The sequence below is a fragment of the Rattus norvegicus genome, chromosome 1 (genome assembly GCF_021556685.1).
Source record: "Rattus norvegicus strain SHRSP/BbbUtx chromosome 1, alternate assembly SHRSP_T2T, whole genome shotgun sequence".
NCBI lineage: Eukaryota > Metazoa > Chordata > Mammalia > Rodentia > Muridae > Rattus > Rattus norvegicus.
Window position 1 is genome coordinate 263208913 of NC_141534.1, and position 21210 is coordinate 263230122.

Sequence of the window (21210 nt, forward strand, 5' to 3'; positions counted from 1 at the left end):
TATACATATGAACATAAAATGAATATATGAGGGAATAGTAAGTCTGTTTTTATATTCCTGAGTTAAAATCAGGTAAAAGCCCACAGTTGGACAGTCATACACACACACACACACACACACACACACACACACACACACACACACACACACACACACACTGAACAAACAAAATACCCAACAAACAAACAAACAAACAAACAAACAAAATAAAACAGGAAAAAACGAAGAAAATGTAAATTTGTGGTGGTAGAGAAGGGCACAGGAAAAGGCTACTAAGCTATCAAGGAAATAGCAGGAGAAGAGTGTACCTCTTAACTCTGGGCTGAGAGAAAGCCAGGAATGACCCCTTGAAACTGAAATTAATATCTGTGAAAGCGCCAGAGAAGGTGCAATTCAGACTGTCACAGAAGAGAATGCAGGCTGTGTGAGTGTCCTTAAGTAGGGTGGACAGGCTTATTCCGCAAGCAGACACTAACTGCACACTTTAGGATGCACCGTTGATGCCAGAATGAAGGACGGTTGTATAAGGATATTGATGGATTAGAGGCAACAGTAGGACCCCAAAAAACAGGAAGCAGAAGCAAACAGGCAAGGAAAGTCTGTCCATTCCAACCTTCAAATGTCTCTCTAGTGCCCCCTGTGGGCAGATCCTATGGTAGCTGCTTTAGTCAAAATGCATTTCTCATACAGGGTCTCAAGCCCCTTCAGCTCGTTGAGCCTTTTCTTTGATTCCTTCAACGCGGGTTCCGTTCTCAGTTTAGTGGTTTGCTGCTGGCATTCGCCTATGTATTTGCTGTATTCTGGCTGTGTCTCTCAGGAGCTTCCAGGGACTAAGTCACTACCCAAAGACTATACATGAACTGACCCTGGACTCCAACTGCATAGGTAGCAATGAATAGCCTAGTAAGGGCACCAGTGCAAGGGGAAGCCCTTGGTCCTGCCAGGCTGGACCTCCATTGAACGGGATTCTTGGGGGGAGGGTAGTAATGGCAGGAGGATTGGAGGGGAACACCCGTATATTATGGGAGAGGGAGGGATTAGGGGGATGTTGGCATGGAAACCGGGAAAGGGAATACCATTTGAAATGTAAATAAGAAATACCCAATTTAATAAAATTAAGATAAAAAAAAGGAAAAAATGCATTTCTCAGATTCGGGTTGCTACCACCATTAAAGGCATTAAAACCGGAGGTTGGCACTTTGTGTTTATAGCCCAATAGCCAGTATATAACCTAGTCCTCACAAACTAGGGAGTGTGACTTTTGCCCTAACAACGAAGCCGAAATGGTTTGTGGAAAACAAAAACTTTATATTTCTATACACCATGTTGTCTATACATACTTTCACAATTAGTTTGGGTCAAGTTTCTTAATTATGTGTGGCGGGAATGATAGATATAGTCACCTTCATTTTCCACATTGGTAGACAGAGTTGTTATTATTTGGTCATTAATATGCCAAAGGTCCAAGTGTCTCAATATCAGAATTACCATCAAGATGTTGTTTTCTATCCAGCCGTTGTCCAGGTACTTCCGTGAATCCACAGGTAAAATGAATGAGGTCCCCACGTTCAACTGTTTTGGGGGAGAGATCTCTGGTGTTTGCATTACTCATTGTCCCTGGTAAGAGAATAAAAATCAAAGCAAACAAACCAAGCACACACACACACACACACACACACACACACACACACACACACACACACCAAAACAACAACAAAAACATTTGTTTGCTGACTTTTCTATGATGTTCCAACGGGGAGCAGAAGTGTGCCTCCAGTTGACGGTATTGAGCTATTAAAGGGCAATTGAACTTAATGCTTCCTGGAACACCAATTTTATGTGCTTGCTTTAAGAACTGTGCAAAAATGCAACTGGGCTTATCACCTCAGAAGAGTTACTTCTTGTTTGCAGGACTTCCCTAGGTGGCAGTGAAGGGCATGGCTTCTGAGACACACACTTTTTTTTTTCCCTACCATCCTCAAAGGATGAACTATGGAGAGGAGACATCCCTTCCTTAAAAAACTGTGATTGCCACCTGCTGGAAAGTGGGAACAAATGCCACACTGTGGGGAGGAAACATTAGTCACTGGATTTATTCAGTACACAACTTGAACAATTGTCAACATTGGCCCTTGATCTTTCAGTCACTGCTTCCATTGTCAATTAACAAGTACTGCATAGGGAAGCAGATCACTGGTGGTTATGTTTAACTAATGCCTGCTTTGTTCCTATTGCTGTATTTCCATATCCTTGAACAGGCTAGTGGATTTTATAGATTTCCTATCAGGACTTCTCCAGTTTTCTCTTCTCTTGGGGTAAATATAAAATGATATCTTTAGTAGAAAATTGTAAGGAAATGATCTATGAAGCAGGTTTTGGCAACACTTTATCTTTCTCATCTAAAGATAAAATGTGTCATTTTTCATTTTTTAAAAACTACTCTTCACCTCAGCTTTCTTAAACAAGAAATCTTACATCTGTGCTCTAATGATGTGTGTGAACACTGAGTCAGTAATAGGATCACCGCCTCTCATGCTTTCCTGAGTCCTCATGGTTTTTTCTTCAGCTCTCTTATCCACACAGCCATGCTCAGATGCACAAGTACACCTAGTACCTTGTATTGGCTACTTTTAGTTCATTTTAGCATTTATATCACTTTCTGAGTAAAGAACTGCTGATATATAAGAGACATATGACTCCTACTGTGTTGTCTCAACCTGGAGTGTTAAAGTCTTCTGCTGTCGTACAAGAACTGGTTCTCTTTCTGTACCTCAATCTGTGTCTCTCTGTCTCTGTCTTTTTCTCTTTATCTCCCTCTCTCTTCTCTCTCTGGCAATTGTGATCCCCCTTTCCATGCAGGCAACAGCAAGTCTTGGCTTTCTCCTACGGCTGTTATCTCCTCATTACTGGAAGGATTAAGCTGTAACTAGGTGAATGCTTGCCAACTGTATTGGAGAGAAGTCCCAGACTTTATATGCTCAGCTAGATGGCATTGAAAATTGTGAACCATCCAAGGATAATTTTGTAAGTGAATTCCACAACATTTTTAAGGACTTGAGAATGTAACTTATTATTAAACATTTTGTTTTGTGTCTGTGAAGTCCTGGGTGTAATCATGAGGATCAAGAAAGAAAAACAAAACACACATTTAAATATATAAGAAAAGTAAGAATAACATGAAAGAAAAAATTTAAAATGCATACTCACGAAGTCCAGGATGGCAAAATATTAAAGATCACCAGTTCAGTATCTGCATTGAAGTCTCTATTCTGTTACATGTTTTCTTCCATATTTTGAATAAAATTGATTAATGCTTCCTGAGCCTTGGTTTCTGCATATGAAATGAGAATACTAACAGAATTATTATATAGAAATACAATACAATAAAGCTGTTTATTATATTGCCTAACATGTGGCAATCACTTGTTAAATATGAGATTTTTATTATCATAATTTCTGGATGCAATCAAAAAAGGGAAAAGATGTGAAATTTTTATTTTCTGCAAACAAAAGCAAAACTAACAAAGCAGTAGCAGGAGACTGGGGAGGACAGAGGGACTCAGATCATTTCTTAGCCTAGAACTTGCAGAGATTAGGGGGTAATTTCCAAGTTACACATGAGATTCCCTCTGGTATACTCCCTTTTAACACGATGTTTTTGATCCTTCATCCAGAAGTGGCATTTTCTTCTAGACTCTTTAAATACAAACCTGCTTTATTCTGCCAATTGAATAATAATCTGCCTTGTGTGCAAACAATGAGCCTCATCACTGCTTAACTCTTTTCATCCAAGGAGCTATACACTATCTGTTTATAAAAGTTAAAAATGTTTGAAGGAGATGAAGGGGATTGTAACCCCATAGGAAGAACAGCAGTATCAACTAGCAGGAGACCAGGGACTAAACCACCAACCAAGGATGGTTGGGACAGACAGCTCCAGCTACATAGCAGAGAATTGCCTCATCTAGGATCAGTGAAAGGGGAGGCCCCTGGTCCTGGGCTTGATGCCCCAGCATGGAGAAACGCTAGGGCAGTGAACCAGGAGTGGAAGGGTGGGTGGGGGAGCACCCTTATAAAAGCAGGGGATGGGATGGGGGTTTGTGAAAAGGAATGGGGAAGGGGGATAATGCTTGACATGTAAATAAATAAAATAACCAATTAAAATGATGATGCATGTTTCCATTTCATTTCTTTGTTCTATTTTTTTCTACCACCATTTCTAGTTTAGATTGATAAAAACATGCTTTTGACAAATTATTTAATTATACATTTTTTATCAATTAAATCAAAAAAAGGTTTGAAGGAGCCGAATGAGATTTCAATCCCATAGGGAGAACAAAAGTATCAACTAGCATAACCCCTCAGAGTTCTCCGGGACTGAATCACCAATCAAAGAGTATACATGGGTTGGTCCATGACTCCCACTACATGTGTAGCAGAGGACTTCCTTATCTGGCATCAGTGGGAGGGGAGGTGCTTGGTTCTGTGGAAGCTTGATGACCCAGAGAAGGGGGATGCTAGAGGGGTGAGGCGAGAGTGGGTAGGTGGGTGGGGGGAATACCTTTTATAGGCAAAGGGGAAGGGGATAGAGTGGAGGAGTTTGTGGAGGGGAGACTTGGAAGGAGGGTAACATTTGAAATATAAACGAATTAATTGATTGAAAAAGGGAGTGTTTCTTGGCTCAGGCGTGTTTTAAGTTGGTAGTAACAGGGAAGCGCCTTCTGAGACTACTGCCTTGATCTTGGTGACAATTCTATAGATGTGTCCAAGTGAAAAAAATTCATTGCTCTAAAAATGCACTGACAATGTTGTGGAGCATCCCTCTCTATAGGTGCATACAAACGTATTTGCTATAGTTTGAATTTGAGACGTTGCCTAGGAACTTGTGTTCCAATTTCTCAGTTTCCAGTTCTTGTTGCTATTTTGGATGCTCTCCATGCTTTAGTAGATAGAGATGGTTTGGCATAAACAGATGCGTTGCTCAGCCTTGTTTGCCGCCTGAGTGTTCTGCCTCTGGTCTATACCACATGAGTTCTCACTGGATGTCACTTTCACTGACGGGGACAAAGCCATCTCCAATATCATGACTTCTCCATCAAGATAGATTAAAATCTCTCTGAAACCAAGAACCAAAATAAACTTCATCCAAACGAGTTTCTATTTAGTATTTCCTCAGAGAACTGAGCAGGGTAATGTGTACTGTGTAACCAAGTAGAATCCTCAATAAGTACTGAGAAATAATGTATGACTATGATTCTACAGAAGCTAGAGACGATAAGAGCTAACCATGAAGGATGTAGCTGAGAAAGATGAATGAGAAAAGTCTGTACTGGATCAAGTTACCTGGAGGTGGTAATACACTAGATGTAAAGTGTTTTCTTAAGAACAATTTCTTTTAAAAAATACATTTTAAAGATAGTTCTAGATCAAATCTGTGAATATTTTGAAATGTTATTATGATTAGGCAAATCTTGTGAAGAATGTTATTATAAAGAACAGCAGAAAAGTAGGTTGGTGATGGGCGTGAATATGGGAGAAATGCCTATAAGTCAGGAATGTTATATGTTAGAAATACAGAATATGGGGAGGGGACACCCATATAGAATGGGAGGGGGAGGGGTTAGGGGGATGTTGGCCTGGAAACCAGGAAAGGGAATAACAATCGAAATGTAAATAAGAAATACTCAAGTTAATAAAGAAAAAAATGCAAAAAACAACAAAAAAAATACAGAATAGCCTAGTAAAGGCACCAGTGGAAGAGGAAGCCCTTGATCCTGCCAAGACTGAATCCCCAGTGAACATGATTGTTGGAGGGAGGGTGGTAATGGGGGGAGGATGGAGAGGGGAACACCCATATAGAAGGGGAGGGAGAAGGGTTAGGGGGATGTTGGCCTGGAAACTGGGAAAGGTAATAACAATTGAAATGTAAATAAGAAATACCCAATTTAATAAAGATGGAGGAAAAAGAAGAAGTTAAAAAAAAGTTACAGAAGCAGCAACCAAAAAAAAATGAAAGAAAGAAAGAAAGAAAGAAAGAAAGAAATTAAGAAAGAAAGAAAGAGAAAAAAGAAATACAGAATGTGAGACAAAATTCAGGGATCAGAGGACAGGGGGAAATCAAAGAAAGTAGCATTTAGAAATTTATAATTTTCAAAGAAACTACTACAATAAATGACATTTTCTATCAAATGATATTTAACATATGTCAAGAAATATTATTGCTGTTCTTGATCTGTTTTTTAATGTCTGAGCCACCTCGGTGGAGTAAAGCTATGTCACACCTCTAATGAGAGATCCTGCTTTTAAGATGTCATCGTTCTATGAGAGAGCTTTAGACTCTGGCTTCTTATTCTATCTTCGTGTAAAATTCAGTCATAGACGATGATGGGTTGGAAATAAGGTAAGGAATTCTAAGGGAACTTGGTAGAATTTTCTTAGGAAAGAACCATCTTTGAACATTCTCCAAAGGCACTTGTGACTCTTTAAGTTTAATCTCCCACTTTCACTCTCATAAAACAAATACATTTCGTCCCTCAGTGGTGAGGTGTCTTGTCACTTGTGACATCTTTGTACAGAGGACATCAGTTAAAGATGGACATTGCTTGTCCATATCGTCACCTTGCTTCATCAAAGGCACACAAAGCTTCAGAGGGGAGAGCACAGGCTCTGATGGGAGATTTTCAGAAGAATTGTCTATGGAAGTGGGGACAGTCTTTGACCAAGGCCCATGTCCTTTCTTTTCTGGCATAGATCAAAGAATTTCAGAGATGAAAAGAATATTGAAGAATCTCATATTTCTCCTGTGCCTTTGTAGATCCAGGAACAGAGTTATGTTACTGAGCACATAGTTAGCTACTGATGGAAGATCTCCACATGCTTCTTCCATGGTTTTCTCTTAATGAGATGATGACATTTATGTTTGTTTGTTTTATTTAGTTTTCCTGTGAATTGGGATGTTGTCAGACATGCCTGGACTTAGGGAATAGTTTGAAGTGGGACACGGCATTGGACAGAGGCCAAAAGACTGATGATTCCTTATCTTGTAAGAAACTTAACTCTTACTTTATAGTTCTCTGTGCTTGAGTAAGTGCTGGAAAATTTAGCTCTTACTGTTCTGGGCTTATATTGGCACCCTAAAGTCTGGTGAATTAACACATACTGTTTAGCAGTGGGGGTTTATGTAAAGAATTAATTGTTAGAGCTCCTTTTCTGATGAGTCATCCAGAAACCCTTTGTTGGTAGGCAAGAGGCTCTTACTGATCTGGCCATAGAAGCTCAGAGTTTTCATGAACTCATAGTGAGTCAGGAAAAGAAAGTCAGGTTCACAGAAATAAAAAATCTTACACAGGAAAATATGCGCGCGCGCACACACACACACACACACCCACACACACACACCCCACACACACATTCGTACACACATATTTTTGGTGGACCCAACCACCTATTTCATCCACTCACAAGTATTCATGCATACTTACATACACACAACTATATATATATATGGTAGATGAAGCAAAGGCTCTCATTAGGAAGCTCCGTAAGGCAAGTGTAAAAAGAACTCACTCATTCTGGTTGCAAAATAAGTTCCAACCTTTATTGCTCTGAGAGAGAAAGAGGTCTACCATTTTATTGCTGAGTGAAAGAAGACTTGTGAATAAAAGAAGGCTTCTTGCTTAATGTTGTTCTTAGTACTTATACTTTAAAAGGAGATTAGATAACATAGTATTTCAACTATCTTTTTTGTCCCCAAAAGGTCACTGCAAGTTTAAAACATAAATTCAAATCAGAGATTGAATAAGAAGTTTCAGTAAGTATGTTTACATGAGTTTCTATTAAGAGTAGTTATCTAATTAAACATTCATTTTCTATCAGTAGCTCCACAGGTTCGTTAAGAGCTTAAAACAATAATTCTTATGTCTTAAGTTAGCACAGTTTTGTCAAGAGGCAAAGCATCATCCTTGTGTCTCACTAGCATTGAAGTTTTGTTTTGATTTATCCAATCATGATTTTATCTTCTGTTCTTGCACCCACAATAAATTGTCCACTCCCAGTTTATAGCCCTTAATTATCAGACAATGGTTTCACAGCCAGCCCAGAAGGAATGCCTTCCCTGATCGCAAATGCAAATCAGCTCCAAGCCTTTTTTCTATCCTAATACAATTAACCCATGATGCATGATGGTTTACAGAGCTCTAACTGCAGCTTGTATACCAATGGGGGCTCAAAATTACTTGTATAAGTTTAGGGATACTATGGAATTGCTATTAGGAATTAAATCATTAATCCATTCACATAACGTTACTATAAGAGAGTATATCTTTGTTGATCTTCAGAGAATCTGCCCAAATAGGGTAGGTTAATACCCAGGTATCATTTTAATTATGAGTGGAAAGACAACAATAACAAGAATCGATTCTGAGATGAGATGTCTAAACGCCTTGCAAGTTAGAGTATATAAGTGGCAACTATTCAAAACGACTTTTCTGTCTCTCATAGATGGCTTCTAACAGGCTGCTATGAGCTCCCCATGATTTTCATTAGCAATTCTCTGCCCTATATGATCACCTGACTTAGTCTTTCTCTCTCCTGGCTGTGCTTCTGTTTGAATCATTTCAATCAACCAGGACCACAATGAGAATCAGACACTACACATTTGGAGTCCTTCCCAAACACTGCCCTTGTGAGCAGCCTTTGGACTGCTGAAGCAGGTTGCATCAGAATTGATCAAATAATAGTGATAAACGAATCAACAACAAAGTATAAAAGTTTCTCCAGCTGTGTCTTTGTAGCCATGTTTGGAAAGTTCTGGAGCAGACAATTCTGCCTGAGGATCATGTGTCCATACAATGTTTACCTTGCAAAAATTATTAGTCAAGATGAGTAAATTACCAGGTATCCAGCAGTAATTTCTACTGAGATTTATGGTTGATATCCTAAACTTAATAATTTAAAAACTAAAACATTGATGTTTCTCCTGAAATCATATCTTCTTATGATCTTTCTTTTTTTTTGGGGGGGGGGGTGGAGGTAAGTGGTTGTCGATGCCCGCACTGACACGGCACCGAGAACTGCCGTGGGATTAAAAAAGCCTGCGGACAGGGCTGAGGATTTAGCTCAGTGGTAGAGCGCTTACCTAGGAAGCGCAAGGCCCTGGGTTTGGTCCCCAGCTCCGAAAAAAAGAACCAAAAAAAAAAAAAAAAAAGCCTGCGGGATTAAAAACACACATATTCGGGTCATTCGTATCATAAGAATGCCAAATCTGTAGTTTTGTTCATCAAATATATACCCCAAGTTCACCGGGTGGAAAATTCTAGGAAGCACAGTGGGAAAACCAGTTTAATGCCTCAGGCACTAAAGACCAAACACGTGCCTCCAAATTTACTGGGGAGAAATCCAAGAGGACCAGCTCAAGTCCCAGGAACAAAGACTGAGCACAAAAGACAGGAACAAATGGACCACCACCCAGGTGTATGCCGGGTGTGTAGGTGTGGCTGCAGGGCCAGGGCATTCCTTTGTTAGGAAAAAAGGCTTCTACCTGCATCAGCAGTCAGCAGAGGTCAAACACTGCAGGGGACCCAGGAGAGTCTGACAAGTGGCAATCTTCTATTCTTAGGCTACAGGATTAAAAATTACTAACACTAACCTGTCATAATCCAAGTAGTATCATGAGTACTATAAGAATATCTTCAAAATACTTTCCTTTCATAATGCTACATCAATTACTTCAGATTACACCATCCTCACTTTTCCTACAATCTTTCTGTTCCCTTCCTAGTATACCATTCAAAGAGATATGGCATGAGGCTACTCCACTGAGAATTCTCACAACTTGAACAGGAATAGCCTTCCAAAGAAAGCATGTCAAAAGGTAAATTCTTATTATTCCTGATTATCGATGTTTAAAAAAAAAAACAGCCTGTAAGCATACAGAAAAACTTGAAGATGAGAAATATAAGGAGGAGGTGAAGTAAGAGGAGGAGCAATCTTCATCTCATGCTTAGAACTCAAAAAGTCCTCAGACTGTGAAAATTTATTTGGAGGGGAAATGTTCCATGTAAATAAATAACACACACTCTCTCTGAATTTTCACAAGGTAATAGGGCCGGAGGCGTTACATTTCTGAAAAAAGATAAATGTTTTAAGCATGTACTGAGGAAGTTTATCAGCTGACCTGTTATGTACAGTGGGGAGCTACCGAAGGAAATTAAATTCCACTCAAGCTATTTGGATATTTGCATGTTTTGCAAGAACAAGGATAACGAAACCCTACGAGTAGAATGGCTTAAATGGGATTTGGATATCAACCAGTGATTCCTGTATAAAATCATGCAACAAGTATCATTTTTCTTTCACTATAGATATGTCAACATGCACTGTGTCAAAATTCTTAATTACTGAGACTACAAGATGAGAAGAGTTTATGCTTGCAACATCTTATAACCAATAACGTGACCATCAGCAATATTCACTTAAAGAAATAATGCATTAAAAGATCACAGAGAGATTTACAAACATGAAGAATAATTCGGGGTGGTGGTAATTCACTGTGGACTGTAAACTCAAACCATGTGAGGAAAGCTGTGGCGTTCTACCACCTGACCAACATTGTGTTCTGACTTTGGGGTTTGGGCGATTTGCTATCTTCTTGCTTTCTGAACATTGGTGATCCTTTCCAGAACAATTATGACGGTGTCATCAACAAGCGCTATTATTAATTGTCTGCAATGTGAATATAGTGCTAATCAATCATGATGCGAAGACAAACATAGTCCCTCTTTTTAAATAATTCAGTACATTATCTATCGACTGTTGCTTAGCTTAAACCTTTTCATTTTTTATTGATTATCTTATTTATTTAAATTTCAAATGTTGTGCCCCTTCCCGGTTTTCCCTCTGCAACCCCATCACATCCCCCATCCCCTTTGCCTCTATGAGGGTGTTCCTCCACTCACCCACCCACTACTACACTGGGGCGTCAAGTCTATAGGACCAAGGGCCCCCCTACCATTGATGCCAGACAAGGTAATTTTCTCTTATCCTACATAATTAGGGGAGAACAAATAGAAATAGCTCATCCCTGTCTCAATCAGCAGGCTAAAACAACACTGAGGAATGAGTGTATATTTACTATATAAAAATATTCTGCCCATATACAGCTACACAACATATTGTATTATCAGAATATAACTATAAATAAAAGAAGAAAGAGAAAAATATTTGAAAGGGAAGGATCGTATATGAGATAAAAAATCTCAAAATCTTGCTAAATCATACAGAACGAAGACAAGGTTCTTGGACTCAATGAATGGAAGGGCATTGCCATGTCATTGCCATGTCTAGAGATAAACTAAGTAGTTTAAAATATTTACAAGTATATTTATATAAGTGGCAGTAAGCAGATCCTGCTAGCTGAAGCAAATGCCTCTTGCTCGAGTGAACAGGAAAAGGAATAGCATTGGTAAAACAGGTTAAATGTTAGAAATCATGCCTGCAGGGAAATTCACACAGGGTTAAAGGCTTCCCCTTCAAAGAAAATGATACCTAAGATTGCAGGGAGATACTCAATGCAAAATTCATCATAGGAAAATAGAAGTGGGTGGAACAAGTGTATTTCAAGTTCCTATCCTGCTGTATGCTTGTTTAAATTGACCAGTACAGTGAGAATGAGCTTTATGAGGCTACTCTTGGAGTCTTTCCACCACTCATTACCACGTGTCCCTGGGCGCAGCCTTATGGCCATGTAATAGGAGTGTACACAGAGCATGCATCACCCCTGACTGTACTGTCGCAGTGTTGTGGCAACTCAATGATCAGATTGCTTTGAAAATGCTTTTTGATTATCAAATCAGTGTAAGAATGTACAAATCTAAAATAAATTTGTTATTTTTAGCTTGGTTGGCTAAGGGATAAAGGCAGAAATCATAGCTATATTTTGACTTCCATTGTTCATTTTTTTACACATCAACCATACACTTTGTATTATAACATGTGTTTTCAAATCATTTTCTTTGTCTTTCTCACAAAATATTGTTTCTTTAGAATGCATGCATTTGCAGCATACAACTTGTTACCCTTGCTTCACATAATGTCCCCGCCAGCGGGGACCCAGTTATTCAGGGTCCCGAAGGGGCGCTACCCTTGGGCCTAAATGGGGGGCGAGAGAAGAAGGAGACCAAGCAAGATTCTGTTGTCAAGGTCTCCTTTATTGGGGTGAATGTTACAGCTTTTAAGGCTTTCAGGTAGGGGGAGTGACCTTTGTGAAACACAGAGGAGGGGGAGGTGCGGATATAGGTAGTGATAGCTGGAGGCAAAGAGGTCAGGCAAAGAGGTCAGGCGGTAGACGATGAGGTCAGGCGGTGGAGACACTGGGTGTTGATTCAGGAGGTAACAGGTATCTGCTAAGGGAGCTGAGGCATCCCTTGAATGTTATCTTCCTGTGCCATAAATTCATGGGAGAGGCTTTCATTCAACAATCTTAAGACTTAATGCAGTCATCTTAGGGGTGAGTCTCTGTGGCCAAACAGCCCAAAGTCACCTAGCCACTTTGAGCCATGCAGTCAAAAAGCGGCTAGGCCCAAATCCAATACGGCTCCGTGCAACATATTACACATGAAGAAACGGTGCTGAAACAGGCAAGTAGCACATTCTTACAGGAATTTAGTCAGCAAAGGGAACCATTGGTTACTGTCTGTCACTGTTGAATATCAAAACTTTGATTTGGTGAGGCAGATTATCTGCAGATTCCTGTGTTCATGTTTTTGTGAAGTTTCTAGTGCTGGAGCTTTGTTTTCATCTGAAACTGTGATGCAAGCTGCACATCCTATAGATAATCCTGTCTATCTCTACCCCTGTGCTTCGTGTCTTTAAATGAAAATGCCCAGAACAGAGTCAACCCCTGATGAAATGTGGAAGGGCTCTTCATGCTTTCTTTTTTTGAAGAAGGCATTGCTCTGCCAATAACTTCTGTCGTCTACTTATCTGACAAATAAGTCAAAGTTGATAAATCTTCCCTCAATTTGTTTTCTCATTCATTCATTCATTTACTCACTCATTTTTGTTCTTGCCTATAGTAATTTTGACTTTCCCTCAGCAAGATGTGGACCACTCCATTTTGTTTTAGTTTGGCAAAAAAGTGTTAGTGTTAGACATTCATGGAGAAGATGCGCAAGCTTTCAGTATCTACAGGGACTGGAGATATACTTGCTCCTTGTTTAGATTTGGGACTTAGGGCATCCAGAGTTACACAGAGCAACACCCCTTTTGTCAGGTTTGTCACTGTGCCTGTTAAATGCACTTTTCATGCCCTCTGTAGCCAATCATTTATCACTTTCAGAATATCTTATTATCAACAACAAAAAGCTATAAAGCAAAATTTCCTGGAGTTAATGGCCACCACGATGATGCAGGAGAGTAGTAAAGAGTGTCTAACAAACACAGAAGCAGATGCTCAAAGCCAACCATTGGACTGAGCACAGGGACCCCAATGGAGGAGTTAGAGAAAGGACTGAAGGAGCTGACGGGGTTTGCAACTGCATAGGAAGAACAACAATAACAACCAATAAGACCCAAGAGAGCTCCCAGGGACTAAACCACCAACCATGTTTCCTATCCATGTTTCCATGGAGCTATCCATGTTTCCAGCCACATATGTAGCAGAGGATGGCCTTGTTGTACATCAATGGGAGGAGAGGCCCTTGATCCTGGGAAGGCTCGTTTCCCTAGCTTAGGGAATGCCAGGGCAGGGAGGGAGGATGGGTGGATGGGATAATACCCTCATAGAACCAGGGAGAGTGAGGACCTGATAGGGTGTTTCTAAAGGGGAAACCAGGAAAGAGGATAAAATTTAAATGTAAATAAATAAAATATCCAATTAAAAAAGAGAGAGAATGAGGTCCAGAAAAGATGTTCTAAGGCCTCAAAATCAGGATGTATATGAAACCACTTGGTAAAGATTAAAGCTAGCAACCCCACAGCTAAATCTGGCTGTTGGCTGAGTACAGAGATTCTCCATAGTGCCAGGAGGTAGCCCAGAAGTTGGTATAATAGGAAAACGCACAGTCCTGGGTGGGACTTTAAGATGCTAATGAGTTATGCAGCTATATGTGGAACTGCAAGTGACAGAACATATATGAGAGAGAAGGGCCATACTCAGATTAAAATGGCACTTAAAATCCATGCTGTGCAGCACAAAAAGTTCATTATTTTTTTTGTAGAACAAGCACTTGAGCTTTTAAAATCCCTTCCTTGAGCCCTCTCTCTCTCTCTCTCTCTCTCTCTCTCTCTCTCTCTCTCTCTCTCTCTCTGTCAACATTCCCTTCCTCTCTCTCTCTTTTTAAAAATAAACATTCCCTGCCTCTGCTCCTAATCTTGTGTCTATACAAGTCTTTTTCTGGACCACAAAAACCTGGCACATTTCTGGACACCACTACCAGAAAGTCTGTTCCTGTCAGGATGTTTTTATTCTCATTAATAATGCGAGGGAAGGGGGGAGAAAGAAAGAACGAAAGGAAAAGGAAAAGAATGGAAAGGTAAGGAAAGAAAAGAAAAACCCAGGACAGACAAACAGTAAACCTCAGGAGCTTACTGGAGGAATAATATAAAGATAAAAACAGGGTCATTCTGTTTGTTCTTATAGCCGTTGAGGTCTGAGTACCCGTGTGGTTGGAATGGCAAAACATGTAAAAAAAAAAATGAATACACCAGAAAAAGCAAATTTGGGCTCTGGCCAGCATCCAAAAGAAAAAGGAGAGGAGAAAAATGAAAAGTTCTGTATTTTCCAGCGAAGACTCAGGACAGTGGGTATGCCTAACCAAATAACATGGTGTATTTGGAGAGGTTGGACTACATAGGGGGCATTCTGGGAAAAAAATTGTATGTAATCTCATTAAGGGGTTAACTATTCCTTCTATCTTATTGGAATGATGTGAAGTGAATGCAACCTTCTGGAGAATGGCGCTGTGGCCAGAAGATTGAATGGGTCAATTGGATTCCCTCTTAAGGGAGGAGAAAATGACACATGTCCCCATGTGATAAGGGTGAGGAGGGTTGGGAGGAGACTCTATTCTTTTTGTTACCATGGTTATAGCTTTTCCTTCCTGGATGTTAAATAATTCTGTGACAATACCTCTGATGAACTTAGAACCTCCCTTAGAACCGCAACAGTGTTGGAATCCAGTCACTCCACAACAAGAGAAAGCTGACCAGCTTTTCTACTCACTAAGGCTGCTAGGAGAGCGAGCCCAGATAAAATATTGTGTGGCAAAGCTCAACACAAATAGAGCTGGATTCTTGATGACTAATCACTATTTAAAAAAAATATCAAATGAACAATTGAGCTGGCATGCTGGTGACAGCTTTGCTTTCAGAGTGAATTTATATGTCATTCTTAACGTCTCTGTGTTTCAGTCTTCCTGTCTAAAAATTGACATCATACTGTAAGGGGTTTTACTAACATTAATTGGGGCTTTCTAATATTGGTTTATTAATCATCATAATTTTAATCACAATTGTTTACTGGTAGGTAAAAGACATCAAGGCATTTATACAATGCTGACAAATACACCCAAATATTAGAAAGTAGGGGGATTTTTTGAAAGGATTACAGCCTACCAGTGGCCTGGTAGAGGTTTCCAGAGAAGCTGTATATTCCCAGAGGCATTACACCTACAAGTCACATTTACAGCAGTGTGGCACTCACTGCAAGGCAACAGCCTGCTGTGAAAACTCTCTCCCAGTGATGGGGGTTAGAAGTCCTAATGGCAGGAGAATGCTTGCCTCTAACAATGCAGTCTTGAAGGAGAATGAACTGTACCAGACTTCATGGTTCCTACTCTTAACAGGGAGGAGAACAAGGGGGAGGACTACTGTCTGCCCCACTCATTTCTCTGCTAAGACAGAGAAAAGCCTCACCTTGCTGTTACTGATTAGTTGGGCACTTTTTACAGGATCAAGCCCATCCCCTTCCTTACTGTAGCATTTCCTTAAATTTTGTCTGTAATAGAGACTTATTCAGTGGCTAGTCCCTCAAAACCTACTATGCTAACATGATATAGGTTTTCTTGGAAACTCTAGTTCCTATAGTAAGTGATGTGGTTCTCCTAAAGAGAAAATATCACAACAGAAAGGTACTCTTGTATGTAACTGAGTTTTCTAGAAACAGAACTGCAGATAGCAGCTTTGTTACCTGCAATATATATTAATAAGCATTTAAATATTGTCTTTCTATCTCAGTTTCATCATCTATCTAAAGGATATTAAGGTGCCACTCTTTTGTAGCCTGTTGTGATTACATATTGCTAAACAAGATAATGTATAGAATAAGGAGAGTATTGTGGCACGAGGTATAAAAGTTCAGATATGAAAGTCATTATATACATTTTCATTCTTTTTTGAGAATATGAACATAAATGTAAAATATGTGTGATGGATTTTCCTGATGGTATTCAAATGAAGGCCTTTATTAGTGCTGCTCTGGAGAAAGACAATTTGTTGGAAACCATGAGGAATGGGCCAGAATTAACTTAGTTTCCTTGTCTGTAGTTACCTTTCAAATTAGAAATGCAAACTCAAGGACAAAATAAGTAGTCAAAGGTGAAATACATATGGGGCTAATAAACAGTTCAATCTGAAAGCGAGTCAGGAATTGAGTCAAGGCCATGATCTGATTTGGGGATGTTTTTCCACAGAAAATAATACATTGCTTTATGCAGCGTGTAGATCTTCAGCAAGTGAGTTAATTACTAACATTAGTTGATATTATTCTGTAATCATCCAAAGGACATATTTGACTTTGTCATTGTGTGATAACTAAAGAATACACAGAGGATAAAGAAGGCCAAATTAATCCCTCAGGTGCTTAACTATGTATTTTTAAAGGTTTATTTGAAATTTTGTTAGCAGTGAAATTATTTATTGGTGACTTCCATGTTATATCCTTACTCTTAATTCTTTTCACCAGCTGCGAAAGAATGGCTCCATGCATATCCTAACAGTTTCTAAAACTCAATTCCTTCTTAGACATTTTCAGCCTATTGTATTTCCTTGGAAACGTACAGGTTTTGCTTCTATCTTGGCTGACATGATGTCGTCTCAATTAGGAGACATTGTGGTTCATGGATCTGACTGGCTTCTCACTCAGGCTGGGCTGGCAAGAGTGACGGATGGTCTAATTATCTCCCATATAACAATATGGCTGCTATTCATCATGGTGGTAATAACACCAAGCAAGTACATCAACCACAGATCCATATTATTAACATGCTTGGATGCCTCCCTGAGAATTCACTACATATGCAAAGGCTAAGTGTAGGTAGTGTCCTCCCATCTCTGGAGCCATTGTACTCTCTCATATCCTCCATGTCCTCATGCTTCATACCTCAGTGGACATGCTTTCTCTCTTTTATCAGTATATAGTCAGTGGCTCCCTTACCTTTTCAACTCTGTGTCTTATTCTTTCTTTCTCTGGTTGTCTTCCCTTTGTCTTTAATCCTGATCACTAATTTATAGCTCAGCACAGTAAATTAGTCCATACAATATCAACACGTTGTTTTCTTAATGAATACAAAAAGGCAGAGAAGAAAAAAAAAAGAGAGGGAAGTTGATGGGAGAAAAGGAAACACAGAGAGAAAGGAAAGATTAGATTTACATGTTTTAAGATTTAATGCCTTGAAAAATAATTACTTCCAACAAATAATTTCCCCTGACTTTATCAGATTTTATCAGGGCCATTGTCCTCATGTAAATCCAGTATGATATATTTGTTGCTTTTCCCTTAGAAAGAGTAAAAATATCACTCAGTAATACCTGTTCATATTTTTATATACTCATATTTCCTTGGTTCTTGTTTTTCTCCAGAACAGAATATGAATTGGATATCCTTTCTGGGATTTGAATAAATAGGTTTATGAAAGAATTTATAAAAGTTTTATTTATATTTAAGAAAACTATATTCCCAGCTTTGCCTACCAAAAACCCAGTTGACATCTGTATTTCTAACTTAATTATTAATAGCTTCCTATTTTATTCTCTAAAGTATCTCAGCTTTTATGATAAATCATATTGTCATATTTTAAAGAAGATTTACAATTGAGCCCATGTAAGAAAGAGATATACAGAAGTGTTATTTACAGAGCCTGCTATGCAGCTGATCTGTCAGAAACATTTACTCTGTGTCATCTATGTTCTAGAATCCGTGTTATCTATTCATAGTGAGATGACAGGAAATACCCAGTCCCATATCTTGGGGACTTCTCTTGATCTTTAACTGAAGCAGTTTTAATCACAGACCAAAGGATCCCTGAAAAGAATTCAAATCAAAACTTTGATTTGACTCTCAGAACTATATCATGCATTTACTTCAGAGAAAAGGGATTACTGTGCCTTCGTAAATAAAAACTCCAGTGTTACCCTACTTTAATCATTGTGGGGGATTTTCTGTAGTTTATTGTTTTCTCTACCTTGACCATCAGCATGCCTTTATGTTAATTATTATCTACTGAATATAGAACCTTCTCTGATGAGTACTAAAAGCAGTACTAATCTATGGTTGTCATTAGGAGTTTATTCAATACTGAGCTCATTTAAAATAGTAGCAAGAGGGCACATGATCTCCCCACTCCCTAGGATGGAGGAAAGGTTTATGAAAACCCTTCCTTGTCCACTCCTTTCATAATATCCTTTCACAGACAGAATCAGGTTACCATGTTCTTTCTTGACATTGTCCATTCCATGATTTTCTCTAAATTGTCATATTTTATAGATTGAATAAGGGTATAGGATTGGCTTTACAAATAATTTACAGAATGGGTTGGTTGTAAATACAATACTTCTACTTACCCACCATGCATCAGAACTGAGCCATGTGTTTGAAAAAAACTTAGAAATAGACTGAGAAATGTAGTTTAACTCTGAGCAAGGAACTTGAATCTGGTAAATGGTCTCTTTTTTTCATTTGCATTTCTGTATCAAGAAACAAGCTTTATATTTGTTCTTTATATCTGAGCCTCGGGCTTAATCATAGTTATAGTTCTTCAATGCAAAAACATCCTAACTGAATGTCTCTTGGACACTAAGATTCAATTCTACCAAATCTAGCCTCGCCAGAACTGCTCTTCAAACTGACCATAGTCTTGCTTACTTTGTTGGTTTCTATTTATCAACTTGTTTTTACTGCAAGGCCCATTAAATATTTACTTTCCTGAGTTCAGCAATTTTATGACAATATTTCCAGCCCTGCTCCAGTTAACAGGCTGTCAACCCCTTGATAACAATCCCAATTTATCACTCAGCTGTAAATATTGTCTCCAGGCAAAGCTTGGCCTACATGGTCTAGGGCCTGAAGCACATTCATTTTTACTCATTCTAAATAAAACTTGAATTACTCTGAGGGGGTGGGTGGGTAATGAGAAGGGAAAGATAAAAAAGAGGAGGTGGAGGAAAAGGGTGGGAAAAAGCTGGATAGGCTTGGAGATATTTCAAAGAATGAGTTTGGTAAACTGTATGTGACCGCCTGTCAGAAGAGTTTAAAAAGGGAAAGACAAGATTGACATAAAAAAGGACAGCAAAGGGCAAACAATGGGCCAACTTTAACTGAGAAATAAAATGTGTACAGAAAGGTTTGTGGACTGCAATACAGGAAGCACCATGCCTAAGTGCAATGGAGTAATGATGTAAACCCAAGAGAAAGAACAAGAGTGCCAATAACACTAGGGTGTTTGAAAAAGCCCTAAGAAAACATCTTTTTATATATCAATCTAAAATTATATCATACATATAACTGTGTACGTACACACACAGAAAGACACATACACATGGTGTTAAAAAAAGCTGTGTGACTTGGGCTTACAACACTACTTTCAGGATATTGAAACCCCCTATTTCATGTTGTTGGTCAGGGGAGTCCAAAAGGCTTCTAGAACAATGAAGCCTATTGTTATTACTCTACATTGCCTCTCTGAGACTGGAAGGAAGTACTATTTATTGCTCAAGACACCATAAGCTTTGGACAGGAGACTTGAAAGATTGAAGCTGGATCTGACCTGAAACCTTCTCCAGGAGGACTAGCTTTCGTAATATCATAAAGTGCCATCAATTGAGAAGGGAAAGGGGTCTACCGTTAGTCCTACCCCAGCTATGATGACTATGAAGCACAACAATGACTAGTATGTCAAGAAATCCCTAGAGGGTCAGTAGTTACATACATGCCTTGCTTGTAAACAGTAGTTGTCTAATTGGACTTAAGGTCCATGCCACAGGAGGGAAATGATGTTTGTCACTGTGAAGCTAGCCAACTTCCCATGACTAGTGAGGTTATAGATCTTAGAAGAGTCTTGACTGTTCAAACTTTCCTAAGTCAGTAAAATTCCCAACTGCCTTCTCAACATTTCTCCTTAAACACTTAGTCTTTACTCAACTCACCCCTATGGAATGAGCTTCTCTTAGCAACAGATAGGGACTATAATAAAAAAAAAAAAAAACACAGCTGGACAAAATGCAGAAAATATACTGAAAAAGGGATGGAGAGATAGAAAGAACTGTAGGACCAGGAAGTGTGTGAAATTGTACCTCCTAAAAATGACAGGTACTTTGTCGCTTCTCAAAGCGGTTTATTCAGGAACCTTACAGCATCCTTATATCCTCCCTCAACTCCGCCTCGTCAGTCCAGTCTGTGTAATCTCAGTTCATACAGGTCCACTTCACATGCCTGATCTTGCATCCTGGTGCGCCTGCACAGCTCTCACAATGGATGTGGCTAGCTTTGGGTGTGTGAGGAAGTCAGGTGCTAGTCATGAGACTTAGCTGCAGTCCCGGGCGCCATCTTGGGACTGCCGCCACACCCGCTCCCCACAGTACTTTTCACCCAAGTTACCTTAAGGAATCAGAGGTGCTTAAACCAGACATGAACAAGTACAATAAACATGTTAACGTGGTGGGGAAATCTCACAGCGTCCTAGCCTAAGACAAAGCTATAGACCTCTAAGGATTATTGAGTGAGAGAATTCCTCCTCCCCAAATGGTGGGCGGGGAAAGAATATCCACTAGTGACAGCTTAAAGTATGCACAGCAGTAGCATCTCTTTCCCTGCAGTGTGTGTGTGTGTGTGTGTGTGTGTGTGTGTGTGTGTGTGTGTGTAACAATAATAGTTAAATAAACAGCGCTTGCCTAGGAAGCGCAAGGCCCTGGGTTCGGTCCTCAGCTCTGGAAAAAAAA